At 41.0% G+C, this 14,385-nt stretch overlaps 1 long non-coding RNA gene across 1 annotated transcript; it reads left to right on the top strand.

Moving 5' to 3' along the window:
• Positions 1–9,782: 9,782 nt before the first annotated feature.
• LOC117500178 lies at positions 9,783–14,072 on the top strand. Its single transcript, XR_004557769.1, has 2 exons — positions 9,783–9,913; positions 12,273–14,072. It is a non-coding gene; the product is annotated as an uncharacterized LOC117500178 (long non-coding RNA).
• Positions 14,073–14,385: the final 313 nt, after the last annotated feature.

The following is a 14,385-nucleotide window of genomic DNA, read 5'->3' as shown; positions in this document are numbered from 1 at the left end:
CTGAGTGTGGCGCTACTGGTTGGTATATTTTATGGAATTTGGACCAAGCATCTGCATCTGTAACAGTTCTGTTTAAAACTTTTTTAAATGTAATTGCATTCATCTTTAAAGGTGGGGTAGGTAAGTTTGAGAAACCGGCTCGAGATACATTTTTTGTTATATTCCATGGAATGCTCTTAACATCCCGATAGCAATGAATATCTTAAGTGCTTTGACAAAAAATCCATAAAAAAATATCATCTGTGGAAGCCGTGGTACTGTAAAAAGCACGACCAATCATTTTAGCCGGCCCGGCTGAAATGACTGGATGGCCTACCTGCCTGTCAGCCTTCCATCTGTGCACAAACTTATCTCGTGCCCTCATTGGTCATGTGCGCGTTTGTGTGTGTTGGAGGAGGGGCTCTGTAAGGAAGTGGCAGATTTTTTCCGGCTGTGTATTTTCAAATTCTAGCGCACCCAAGCTGGTTTCTCCAAAATTACCTACCCCACCTTTAAAAGACTACTTTTATTGAATGAGAGTTTTACCTAGCACAATGAGCCTGGGGTGGTGGGAAGGGAGAACTGGGCCTCGGCATCGGCAGGAGTTGTAGTCGCCTATGAGTATTAGAATTTAGATTAACAAAGGCATAGAAAAACCCTGAAATATGTACTGACACAAAGCTACAACCCTCAATTTTGTAAGAAATAGTAGTGAATACATACGTATATACAATATACAACAATACGCATAGTGCAATTAACAGTACCAGTAATAAAATAACTGAATAAATAGTAGTAGAACCTTTATTTAGCCAGGAAAATCAATTAAGAACAAATTCTTATTACAATGATGACCTGACAGGAGGCAAAAGGCGTCCTAAGGGGATGGGGTTTGGGAGGAAAAAAATAAAAAGACAGACTCCGGGCACTACAGAACCCAGGAGACAACACAATGACACAGAGCAGAGATGACAGGCATAGCAGTTAAACATATAAAATCTCTAAAACAATATTGCTGTGGTTCAATCTGTCATTAAAATAATATAGAACATTCATCCATTCAATCATTCATTCCTTCATGGCAAGGATAACTAAGCTGAATAGTGAATAAAGTGATATGTGAAAAGTAAAATTACAGTGAAATTAAATGACAGTGCGTTCCTCACCACTGCGATCTGGCTCCTCTGTCCTCGTGTCTTTTGGGTCTGATTCCTCACTACTGATGTCTGCCTCTCTGCATGGGCCCTCTCTCCTTATTTATTCTGTCTCAGTCACCACTGCTATCTGGCTCCTCTGTCCTCTTGACTTGTGGTTCTGCAGGCTTAGTTCGACCTATGAATTTCAACAATGCTCCTGTAAAATATATAGATATATAGTATTATGGATCAACATTAAAATAACATACACTGGAGAGCAAAATGTGAAATGCCATTGACTGTAGGCTACATATTATCCACACAATTGTCAGCAGGGGCAATAACAACTAAAATGTGAACTAACTTGAATGCATTAGTCCACAACACATAGCCTAACTAATGTTAGCCTACATAGTTACTAACATCAGAACACATAGACTAACTGTGGTTACATTACTTAACTAGCTCATCATCTTCACCAGTCAGAAAATGTCCGTTAACCGCGGGGCTAGTTTTCGCTATGTTAAACTCCAATAGCCGCGTTCACACCGGAGTACTTTCACCGTACTTTTCGCGTTTTAGTTCCGTGAGTACCCCTTATGTCGCGTTCACACCAAAAATCGTACTTAATCTCGGGTACTTTTACCCCCATTTTTAGAGCCAGCTCAGTTAGCGTACTTTTCTGTGGGTGAAAAGTGCTCCAAAAGTGCCCCAGTGCTGATTGGCTGGGCGAATTGCAAACCACGCCCGTACAACTCTGAAAATGTTGTGTGGAGACGCCATTGTTTTCCTCGCTACAAAAACACAACGCTCCGTGCGTTGTGTTTGTTTTGAAAGCAGTTATGGCAAGCATCAAGAAATGATGAGGAGGTGTCGGCGCTTCTGGAGATCTACGCCGAGGAGGCGACCCAGGGAATGCTACTGAAGCCAGTTCGGTAGCTTTCACTCGACCTGGGAATTGTGCACAGCCGGCTAAATATAAAGAAACTCAGGACTACAAACGGCGGATTCAGTGGCCAACGATGACTACCACGACGAAGGTAAAATCAACTACATGCACTGGGGTTTTAATCTGCACAATAATGGTCTCAGATGTACTTTTATTTGCTCAGTAGATCAAGCTAGCCATGCTAGCCATAATAGGCTAACACCGGCCCCGAGCTAGCTACATCGAGCTAGCTAGATATTCTCCGCCGCTATGAAAACGTTTTGACTTGTGAATAACTGTGCAGTGTTTCTGTAATTTGCTTCACTAACTCATGGCACTAATCGTCTGTTTCAGGCGAGGATGGACAACTCTCGGGATTGGAAACAAGCGAGCTTTGCATTCTAGATCACAGTTCTTGGTCGTCCTCCTTACCAGCAACCAAACGCAAAAGGTACACACACTGTAACTTTGTCTTGAAAGAACGTTACGCATCGAACTGATGTTCACAATCATGTTTATTTCATAATATTCATCATATTTTATGTTTAACTTGCCTCAACAACATTAAACAAAGTTCAAGCATACATGAAGCACTCTTCAAAAGGAACAATCCTCCGTGTTTGAACCTCTTAAATCGCTGCATAGCCGATTTATTTGGACTGGATTATCCCAGAGAGGCCAAACATTCTTTATAACACAGTTTCAGATTTGTGAAACCTTAATTCTATTTGTGAAAATACAAAAAAGGGAGATTTCAGTGCTTTTTTTACATGTAGACCACATTAGACCACATTAGACCAGGTCCTGATCTAAAACCACTATACCTAGACTCATCAAATCTGGACTGGATTATCCCAGAGAGTCAAAGATTCTTTATAACACAGTTTCAGATTTGTGAAACCTTAATTCTATTTGTGAAAATACAAAAAACACATTCCTAGTATGTTGTAAAACTACATGGCGACTAAACAGATCTTGTATATTGCTTATTTTCCCCTCTTAGGAAAGCGGACACGGGATGCGAATTTCTTTGACACCGCCCAGGCGTTGGAGGACCGGCGTGCCGTGGTGAATGAGTCGCTGCGTGGAGATCAGATGGTGCTGTTCACCAAGGCCCAGGAAACGGAGGACAAGATGCTCACCTCGATGGAGCGCCAGGCAGAAGTGTTCAAGCAGCAGATGGAGCGCCAGCAGCACCAGGATGAAGTGTGGGCGCTGCGCCATGAGGAAGCGTCGGCGCAGCGGCAGGATGAGCGACAAACTGCATTTAATAACAGTTTATTTGGTATAGTTTTTGTAAATACTGACACACGACACACAACGTTGCACTAAGGTGTGTATGCTGCTGAGAATATCCCTACACCTGGGACAGTTTATTTTATATTGTTATTACTGTTATGACTTTATTTTATATATAATGTTTACTGACATGTACAACTGACACTTTATTTACATTTAAAATTGTTCTATTTAATGTTATGTCTTGAGAGTGCAATAAAGAAAACCGACATGGCGATTAAGCTTATTTCTCCTGACACTTTATCTTTTGTGACCTGTGTAGCATCCTATACATCACATGCAAGTGATTATTCTGATACCATCATGTTTCATCGGTTATAAACTGGCAAAGCTTTATTTGTCATTTATCATCAATGTTGCAACCTTGTGGGGGAATGGCAGGGGCACATACACAAATATGACAATTTATATCATTTTAAATATTATTTGACCTAAACTTTTAATTCCCCCCATTTCACACAACACAACATGGAGTCCACTATGGGCCAAAACTAACATGTATGTTTGCATAGTGTTTATGGCAGACGGATGCAGTGGGTCTCAGGAAGATATATAATAAAGGTGGGTTTGCTGCTGAGACTATCCCTACACCTGGGAGTTTATTTTATATTGTTATTACTGTTATTATATAGTACAACTGACACTTTATTTTATATTGACAATGTTTACTGACATGTACAACTGACACTTTAGTTACATTTAAAATATTTCTATTTAATGTTATGTCTTGAGAGTGCAATAAAGAAAACCGACATGGCGATTAAACAGATCCTGTATCAGCCATCCTACGGTGAAACATGGCAATCATGTGTGCTTTCCGTCGGCCAATCCTTTTCCTAAAGCTTTTGAACTGCCTTTGATGCTGAAGAAACTTTGCGATTATAGCATTCGACGTGTGGCGGCTCCGGATTTTTGTCGGACGCCTAATAGGCTCAGGCTCTGGCCGCATTAACGAAGTTACAAAGCTGTATAACATGAGCACAAACAGCACAACTTCAGTCGACTCCATCTCCATCATGTCTGAGGTCGGAAGGTAAACAACAGACAGTATACGCGGGAAGAGCTTCAGGAGAAGCTGGAGCAGGAGATGGCTGAGCTGAAGAGGAGAGACGCTGAGCTGAATCTGCTCTCTCACACAGAGGATCACAACCAGTTTCTGCACAGCTACCCCTCACTGTCAGCCCTCAGTGAACCTACACACTCATCCAGCATCAACATCCGTCCTCTGAGCTACTTTGAGGACGTGACGGCGGCCCTGTCAGCAGTCAGAGACAAACTACAGGAGGTCCTGAGAGAGGAATGGACAAACATCTCACCGACTGAAGTGGATGTTTTACTGTCAGCAGCAGAGCCCACCACCAGAGCTGGGTTCTTAAAATATTCACAGGAGATCACACTGGATCCAAACACAGCACACCCACAGCTGTTATTATCTGAGGGGAGCAGAAAAGCAACACTCATGGGACAACATCAGTCTTATTCTCGTCACCCAGACAGATTCACTGAATGGTCTCAGGTCCTGAGTAGAGAGAGTCTGACTGGACGTTGTTACTGGGAGGTGGAGTGGAAAGGGGGAAGAGTTTTTGTAGCAGTCGCATACAAGAATATCAGCAGAGCAGGGGGGTGGGTATGGATGTGGATTTGGATACAATGACAAATCTTGGTCCTTAGATTGTTTCCAAAACAGTTATTCATTTCGTTACAACAATATCAAAACTCCCGTCTCAGGTCCTCAGTCCTCCAGAGTAGGAGTGTACCTGGATCACAGAGCAGGTATTCTGTCCTTCTACAGCATCTCTGAAACCATGACCCTCCTCCACAGAGTCCAGACCACATTCACTCAGCCGCTACATGCTGGAGTTCAGCTTGTTGCTTTTGATTATGGAGACACATTTGAGTTGTGTAAACTGAAATAGCCTGAAGTCATTTGAGGAACTCTTCTACTTCTTAAACTCATTGTGTGTCCATCATTGTTGCTGAGAGCTGATTGTTCATGTCTTCACTGCACAGAGATCAGCTGTCAATCAAACATTATGGGATGTGCTTTAACATCTTCTCATGAGTTGTTCTGTAAATGTTGGAGTTTCTTTAGGCGGCGCTCCTTCCTGTGTCTGTTTAGCCATGGAGGCTGTCACTGCTCAGGAGGATTTCTGTTCACCTCAACTCATATTTCTCTGCATGGAAATGTAAACTTTTCTCTGAATATTTGTTGAATATCGATATTGATGTATTTGTATGTTGTTGTTTCTCTTGTAAAGCTTGAGTCTTCAGAGAGAAAGCACCAGAGCTTCTTTCATTGTAGATATTTTATTCTGGCCACTTTCTCAACAATAGAGACATTTATAATCACATGTATTATTTTGACAGATTATATATTATTGTTGCTTCCCAAATTAAGGAACAAATGAGTTCCCAGATGGTTATAACACTTATTTCATCATAAAATGTTTATTTAAAATGATATTACTTACTGTCATGATCATAATCAATAAGTCAATCATTTATTATTCTCCTGTCAATAGCTTAGAGTCTTTCTTTGGGAAATACATTGTATAATATTACAGTTATTGTTTTGCAGACTAATTGTTGTTATCCAAATAGAAAGTGGGTACTCTGATGTTTTATAGAACATTAATTATCATGATAATAATCAATAAGTAAATCATGTATGATTCTGTTTGAAATAGCTGAGATTCTGATTGTGTGGATGAAGTAAATCTGATCATGAAATCATTGAACAGACTTTACTGATGGGATGTGTGATCAAATTAAATGTTTGGATATTAATAAAGGTTTGTCTTTCAAAAATAAACAAAGGATGTTCTTCTTGTATTATGTCCAAGGTGCCATAACATTTAACCATTTTCATTCAAATCATTTCACTTTTCTACATTTCTCCGCTAAGTTCAGCAGTTTAGCTAAAAGCAGCTACAGTCACCATTCAACTATTAACATATTCAGCTTTCACACGTATTTTCAGCCGGAAATGCCTTTTCTAGTCTAACTACAACTGCCTGTATTTCACTATATTTAAATGTGTATACTTGTGGAAGCCCATTCTCTAAAAAGGAAAGTTGCATAGTTAACAATTGTCAGGAATGCGTGGAAGGGTAGGACCCAAATGCAGACTATCAGAAAAGGTAAACGGTCTCGAAACAAAACGAGCTTTATTCTCAAAGCTTAACAATAGCATGGCATGAAACACATAGGTTCTACAGAAAACTGACCGTGACCAACATGGTGGGAGACAGGAGAAACAAACATGACTGACATGGAGGAAGACAGGAAAAACCAACAATGAACCGACAAGGCACACAGGGGAAGACAAGACTAAATACAGAGGAGGGGTAATCACAAGACGAGACACAGCTGGGGTAAGGGAGGCAGAAACACAAGGGCAAACAGGTGAACACAATCAAACAATCAGACACACCAGGGAAACTAAAGACAGGAAGGCAAACACAGGAAGAAGGAACAGAGAAGACACAAGGAGGAAAACATTTCAAAACAAAACAGGAACCAGAGACAGAAAAAGACAAGACAAAACACAACACAGACAGATCGTGACAAACAATGGTGAAAGTAACTTAGTACATTTACTTCAAGTAATGTAGCCTACTTAAGTATAATTCGGGTACTTCTACTTTCCACACATCATTAACACAAATCTGCATATGAACTAAAGGTATTCAAGAAATGTAGTGGGGTAGAATTACAAAGTACCTACCCAAAAAATGTTACTTGATTAAATCTACTTTTCACTGTACTTCAATACATTTCAGAGGCTTTTAATGCACTTCATTTATTTGACAAAAGTAGTTGCTTTTTATACAAATTCATGTGTTTATATGATATATATGTTCTACAAATTGACTCAGTACTTTCCAAAATGTGCTCCATATTGACGAAGTCCAACATTAAAAAACTCATGTATTTTCTCATGATGAAAACAAGATATTATAATATTGTATAATAATACAACTCTTATATAAAAGAGTACTTTTACTTTTGATACCTGAGTACATTTAGCTGATAATACTTCTGCCCAATAGACAATAAATAGAACTTCTTTGGAAAGTTCAACGCTTTTCTTCCGTGACAGTTTCAACCTGCATGGGCAGTAACTATAGTAACGCAGTGTAGGCGGAGCCGTGACGTCATCTTCAATGCGAACCACAGAAAAACAACATCAGCCGTTAGCTGTTAGCACTCAAGCTCACAGCTCCTCATATCTGTTCAGAAATTAGACAAAAGTTAAACAAGTACAAACCACAGACTGTCTGTGTCATGGTGAATACAATCGCTGCTTTATTTATGTCTGTAGGGGCCGTTGTTGTGAGTGTGGACGGTCGGGGGATATACAACGTTAGCTTAGCCAATCTCCATCAGAAAACACACATTTTAAAAGGTTTTTGCCTGCCGTCTGTCTGCAGACTTGTCAAAGCATTAATTCATGGTTTTTACTAACCGGTATCAGTATGTTGTTACTTCGGCATCATTTGAAACGTGTATTACAATTAAATCACGGTCAAATATGTTCATTTTGTTGTAGTTGTAGCCCCATTGCCAGCGATTCTCTCTCTAGTTCAGCATACTCAGCCCGGTTGTTGGCCCGGAAAGAACCTGGATTTTGGAGAGCCAGAAAAACTGTGAAACAGTACCGTTAGCCTCTTTGTAAACAGCGTAGTACTCATATTGTCTTTTACAGGGTTGCCAACTTTGGGTACCTGGCTGGAGTGAGATTTTGATATCATGGGTTTAATTTGGTTTAATTACACATATGCGCACAAAATGACTGCTATCGTGTCAGCAGCGGGACCTTGGCATATAGGATATATATACAATATATACAAATACACAATAATGGACACAGACTATAAAGGGCACACAGTTTCATTCACTAATGAAAGTCAAACATGTTTGTTTCCACTGTTTTATTGTGTGCCTGTCGCGATAAGCAATTAATTGACTTATCGTACGATAAATAAAAATGAACTCGATAACTTTTCTGACCTCGATAAATTGCCATTTACATGAGGATGTGACTAGCAGTTTGAAAGGATGTACTTGAATTATTATTATATATTATCATTATGTCAGTGGTCTAAAATGGTCATACAACGGTGCCGACAATATTATCGTTTATCGCAATAATTTCCGGGAAAATGTATCCAACAAAATTAATTATCGTGAGAGGCCTATACATGAAACACACACACACAAACAAATCTACAGACTTACTCCAAACTGCCAAATATATTAATTAACACACTCTCACTCTCATATACTCTTTGACTCTATTTTGGCCTAGTAGAACAATAAGCAGCAGACTTTTACTTTATTATCATTTCTACTGGATCTTAGATCTGCGCATGTGCAATACGGGTCGGCAGTTGCGGCTCCAGAGTATTTTTGTTGGGTAATCTATGGTAGGGCTAACCCATACAGTGGTGGGGCTCAAATCAGTATTTGCAATGTAATTACATACACGCTCCCCCCGACAGTGAAACGCCACGCGTGAGGTTTAGATGATTTCCCTGTCTCAATCCAAATTGAACTGTATGAAATAAAAAGGCACATTTGTCTTGTAGTAAATAAAAAGGGCGACCTGGAGCCAATCCTGCAATTTCCCCACAAGTGAAAGAGTTGACATGCTGAAAACCCAACCCCTGCAGGGGGGGGTCTGGGGGGATTCTCCCCCAGGAGATTTTTTGAAATACTAACATAAAATACACATTCTGGTACTCTCTTGAGAAGAAAAATAAATAAATCTATTACTACACGACATATTTAAAAAAAATGAATGCCATTTTAGTTTTTTGTGACTTTGTTCTGAAAGCTGAACCTGCTGCTCCTCACAGAGAGAAGAGGGAAGAGGCTGTGTGAATTACTTTACATTGTGGATAAGGGTGGATAGCCCCCATTGTTCTGTGTGTCAAAATGAAAGACAGCCCACACACCTATCAATCATCAAACCGTGGGGTCTTATTTCATTACGTGTTGATTTCTATCAACACGTAATGTTGTATCGATGTATATAGAGATGTACTACCGCAAAAGTATTCTCCGTCGGGACTTCCTGCAACAACACCACGCCGTTATCGTGATTCTGATTGGCCAGAAGACATTATCAAAGATGTTCTATTGAGAAGACGATCACTACGTGACAAAAGTTTTCAAAACCGTTTCTAGTCTTCGGTATTCTTGTTTTTGGCGTGAGAATAGTTTGGGCAGCGTGAGAGCGTGATATTGAGAGTGAAAGCGTGTGTCACACGCATAGACTGTATATATAAAGGTCACACGCCAGATGCGTGAGAGTTGGCAACCCTGCTTTTATTGGGAATAAGTCAAACTGCATATGTTGTGGATGTGGAAGTAGTCAGTGAAACAACAGAAGGAGGCATGAGACTCTGTGATGAATCCAGATGATTCACTTTGATAAATGTTGTGTTTTCTGTTGTGCAGAGAGTCCAGACTACAAGCAGCGGGTTCAGTCCATCAAAGATCTGGTCCGACAGCTGCCCGTCTGCAACCACGACACCATGCAGACTCTCTTCAAGCACCTCAGGAAGTGAGAACAACACTCTCTTACTGCTCTATCATTTGTTTTTCCTTTTCTTTTGCTTGCTGTGTATAATGCCGACAAATCAAATCACACTTTGTTTGCCTTTCTCTGGCGACATCTGCGGCCTGAGGCATACTCTTTTTGAGTTGTCCGTCAGAAATAACTTCCAAACATCTGTCTGTCTGTACGCCTCGTTCTCCTGAACATATTTCAAGGAATGCAGAGGGAACCTTTTCAGATCTGGCACAAATGTGGACTGTGACTTAAAGATGAACTGATCAGATATGTGCGATGAAAGCTAACTGCTAATTAGGACAATTTCACAAATAGGATTAGATAGGCTGATGATAATTTGGACGAATTTGGTTGAGGCATACGATCGAGACTCTGTAATACTAGTATAGCGGATTTATGAGTTGATAATAATTAAAGAATATTGAGTTTTTCTCCATATTTGTAGGCTTTTTCTCATTCTTTGACCCCCGCAACATATCTGAAAACTCACCAAATTTTGCACGCGCGTTAGAAGTGGTGCAACTTCAGATGTGTAATTGGTTCCGGAACTTTGCGTCAAAAATTGCGTAGGCCACGCCCACTTCCGTTTTTAACGTAAACTCCCCCCACTTTAACTTTCACGTAAACGAACGAAACTCGCTACGCATATCTAGGGTGCGGAGACAAACCAAAAAGCCTCTTGGAGGGGTATAAAATAACGTACAGGAAGCCGGCCATTTTGAATTTGGCGTCGGAAAAACGCGATTTATCGCGTTTTTCGTCCTACGCACGAAATCTATCTTCTCCCAGGAACTTTATCCGTACGACTCGAAATTCGTCGGGTAGCGTCTCGAGACATGGGCAATTCAAAGTTATCACGGAAGTTTTTTTCTTTCGCACGGCGTTCGCTCCGATGCTAGGCGATCCCTCGCCATGGAACACGATGATGTCATAACGCCAACTGACATACTCAGAACGCCACCAAACTTCACATGATGGTTAACACTGCGGCCCTGAACAGCTCTTCATCAAATTTGATGTTACTTAATATGGCGTTACCATGGCAACGCATCCCTCGCCATAAAACACGGTGTCGCTGTAACTCCAATGGACACGGTCCCATCGTCCCCCAATCTTCACTTTTATATCACCGGTCCATGCCTCAACAGCTCTACGTGAAATCTGAGATCTCACCGTATGCCGTTTCCATGGCAACGCTCCCTCGCCATAAAACACAATGTTGTCTTAAATCAATGGAAAATGGTCCAAACGGCACGAGACTGCAGATGACAAGCTGTTGCCATGGCAACGCATCCCTCGCCGTTAAGCACCATATTGCAAATTTCACATGTGTACTAACCGTCAAGCCCTCGAGACATATATGTGTCAGTTTTTAGATTCGTCAAATGTTGTTGCCAGGGTAACAAAATGGTCGCCGTGAAACACGGTTTTCTCATAACTCCAGTTAACATGCTCCAAACGGCCCAAAACTTCACAGGTTTGATAACGATGCAGCCCTCAACACATCTAGGCGTATTATGGGGTGTCATCAAATTCCGTTGCCATGGCGACAGATCACTCGCCATCAAACACAATGTTTATGATACTGCTGTAAATCCCATGTACGTTGTCCGATCGGCCTGAAACTTCCCACGTTTGCCAACGGCCGAGTCCTCGAGACACCTAGACACACACCTCGACGTGCGGACAACAGCCTGCGGAGCGTCGAAGACCCGCTCAACGCTGCTTGCAGCTTTAATTATTATTATTATTATTGTTGTTGTTGCTAGAATGCAGGGGTATTATTATCCAGTGGAATGCCCTTACCTACTGGCCTAGTTAATTCAGTGGTTACTTTTGTTTGGCTGGGCAGTGTAGTTTTACACACCGTCTTATTTGACTTTCTCAGGACTTAAAACTGTTTTTTGGGGGCAGACCCCACAAAGAAAAAAATATATTTACGCACGTAAGGTCATCATCTTAAGAGTTTTTTATGCTCATCGAGTCATCCGTGAGCAGAGCATCAAGTTGGCATGCCTATTAGAGCTGAATGCGGCGATTACCATGTTGTTCAGCAAAACGCCTCACAAACTTATTAAGATCTAAAGCTTTAGTGTAATTACGTATCTGCCACTGCGTTTTTTGCACTACTAAATACTGTGAATATTTACTTAATTATGTGACCGTCGTCTATGTTTCCTGTAGATATTTAATTGCTCGTTTTACTGCACTGTTAGTGTACAGTTTTGTTATTATGCTGCTGTGTGTATTGTATTTTTGTAACTCTGGCACAACAATTTCCTTCAGGATAAATAAAGTCTTATCTTATGTCAGGATTTATTTTCATTTCCAAATGATGTGTCCTCTCCAGGGTGATCGAGTACGGCGAGGAGAACCGTATGACCACTCAGAGCGTGGCCATCGTGTACGGCCCCACGCTGCTGCGCCCCGAACAGGAGACGTGGAACATCGCGGTCCACATGGTGTACCAGAACCAGATCGTGGAGCTCATACTGCTGGAGTACGAGAACATTTTCAGCAGGTAGAGAGAGACGCTGGAGGACGAGCCTCTTGTTTTTCTCTCTCACTCTCCCAACGCAGAGCTCTTCCTAACCCAGCGTGGCCCTGCCGAACACAGCCTAGCTCGGATCGGCTCGACTCAGCTTCTCTTCATCTCAAATTGTAGTCACTGGCTTTCTCCTCTCGTACAACCTCCGGACCAAAGCTACGCAAATGTGTCATAAACCAAACCATAGATGTATCTAACTAGCGACCAAGAAACAGGTTTGCACTTTTCAGTATCTCATTTTCTCCTGCAGCTGCGTTTGTGCCACTTTACTGCAATAGTTGACGTCCAAATGTCCCGACACTGGATTCCTAATACAGGGCCATGAACGCCTCGTCTACTGCACAGAGACCAAAGCATCAGTTGGCTCGAAGTAAGAAGGAGGCGTCAGTATTGGAGGTTGGAGACTGGACTGTATTGTATAACCTGTCACCACTCCTGTAAGAACCACACTGGGGAACCAAGAGAAGAAACCTAACTGCTGTGCTTGGCTTTAGACGTTTAGACACTAAGAGAAGCAACGTGGAGAAGAAGGGATGATATGGAACGCTTTTATTTAGGAATGATATGAACATTTACTGCCCTTTCCGTACAGTTCTCCCTTTGTCTTTCCTTTTATTTCAGCAGGAATGCTTCACCATCAAAATGACCACTTGTATTACTCGACCCGTGTTTTCTTACGTTTTTGAAGAAGATGTAGTTTTTCTTGTATCCCTCTACGGTAGGAAGAATTCGAAAAACTGTTTGATGAATTGACGTAAATTGGGACGTATTTTAAACCCTTTATTTAAAAGCTCTCACATTTTGTGTAGTAAAGCTCAATTATCCTGTCACATGCTAGTAATTCCATTTATTTATAAAACCTTACATTATAAAAGACATCAAAGTTTCACTTTTGAGCATCATTTGACCCTCCGTGAGACTAGTCATGTGGAAGTGCTTTAAATAGTAAGCTCTTAATGAAGAATTCAAGATAACGTGGTGAATAATTGTCTTTTTGGAAAATGGTCATTCCTTTAAACGTTCCCCTTCTGCCTCTTTCCATCTCTTTCTTTGTTCTTCTTCCTGTATTCCTGAAATACTGGACCAGGGTCCTCTGAACACACGAGAGGTTTCCACTCTGTAATATATCTGCACGCCACCTTCTCCGTTTGGCTTTATGAACAAATCACCTTGCAGCAGCCAGAACTTGAACAACAAACAAATGGTACTCAGCTGTGTCTTTCCTTGACTCATGGATATGAAATGTTAAGGCCAACCGTCTTTGAACCATGACTCCATTGATACATCTGTACAGTGTTTATGTGTGTGCATGTGGACGAGGGGGGGGGGGTGGATGGATGAATGGACTCAATTACAATATATTGTACAAATAGTGAATATAAATATGTATGCTTGGAATGTTAAAGAATATGATAAGAGGGAGAAATCACTATTGTTGTGATCGTTGTGTGACCAACAGAGGAATAAAGTTCTGAACTGGGGATGTGGAGGTTTACCTGTGGTTCAGGTAAATGAAAGATTGTTTGAATGTAACTTTGGAGAGTAACTGTTGGCTTTACCAAACTGGAATAAAGACCTCTGATAAGAGATATTTCCAAAGGAGATATGTGTTGTTTCTTTTACTTATGCAAACATTTACATCTGCGTTACATAAGCTCTATCAGGGTTCCCGCGGGGTCTTAAAAAGTCTTAAAAAGTCTTAAATTTGATCATCTGAATTTAAGGCCTTAAAAAGGTCTTAAATATGACCAAAAAAATAAGAAAGGTCTTAAATATGATTTAGAAGGTCTTAAAAATGATGGGATTTGAAAGGTACTTCTGTGTTGCGATCGCGTCTATATGTGTTTTGGGGGAAATGTCCGGGCTGCAAAGTAACCAGTACGGTAAGAGCCTTTCAGTTCCCCCCAACAATTTA

This window comes from Trematomus bernacchii, unplaced genomic scaffold, assembly GCF_902827165.1.
Source record: "Trematomus bernacchii unplaced genomic scaffold, fTreBer1.1, whole genome shotgun sequence".
NCBI lineage: Eukaryota > Metazoa > Chordata > Actinopteri > Perciformes > Nototheniidae > Trematomus > Trematomus bernacchii.
Note: the sequence above shows the minus strand (reverse complement) of the source record. Positions and strands in the feature narration are given on the sequence as shown.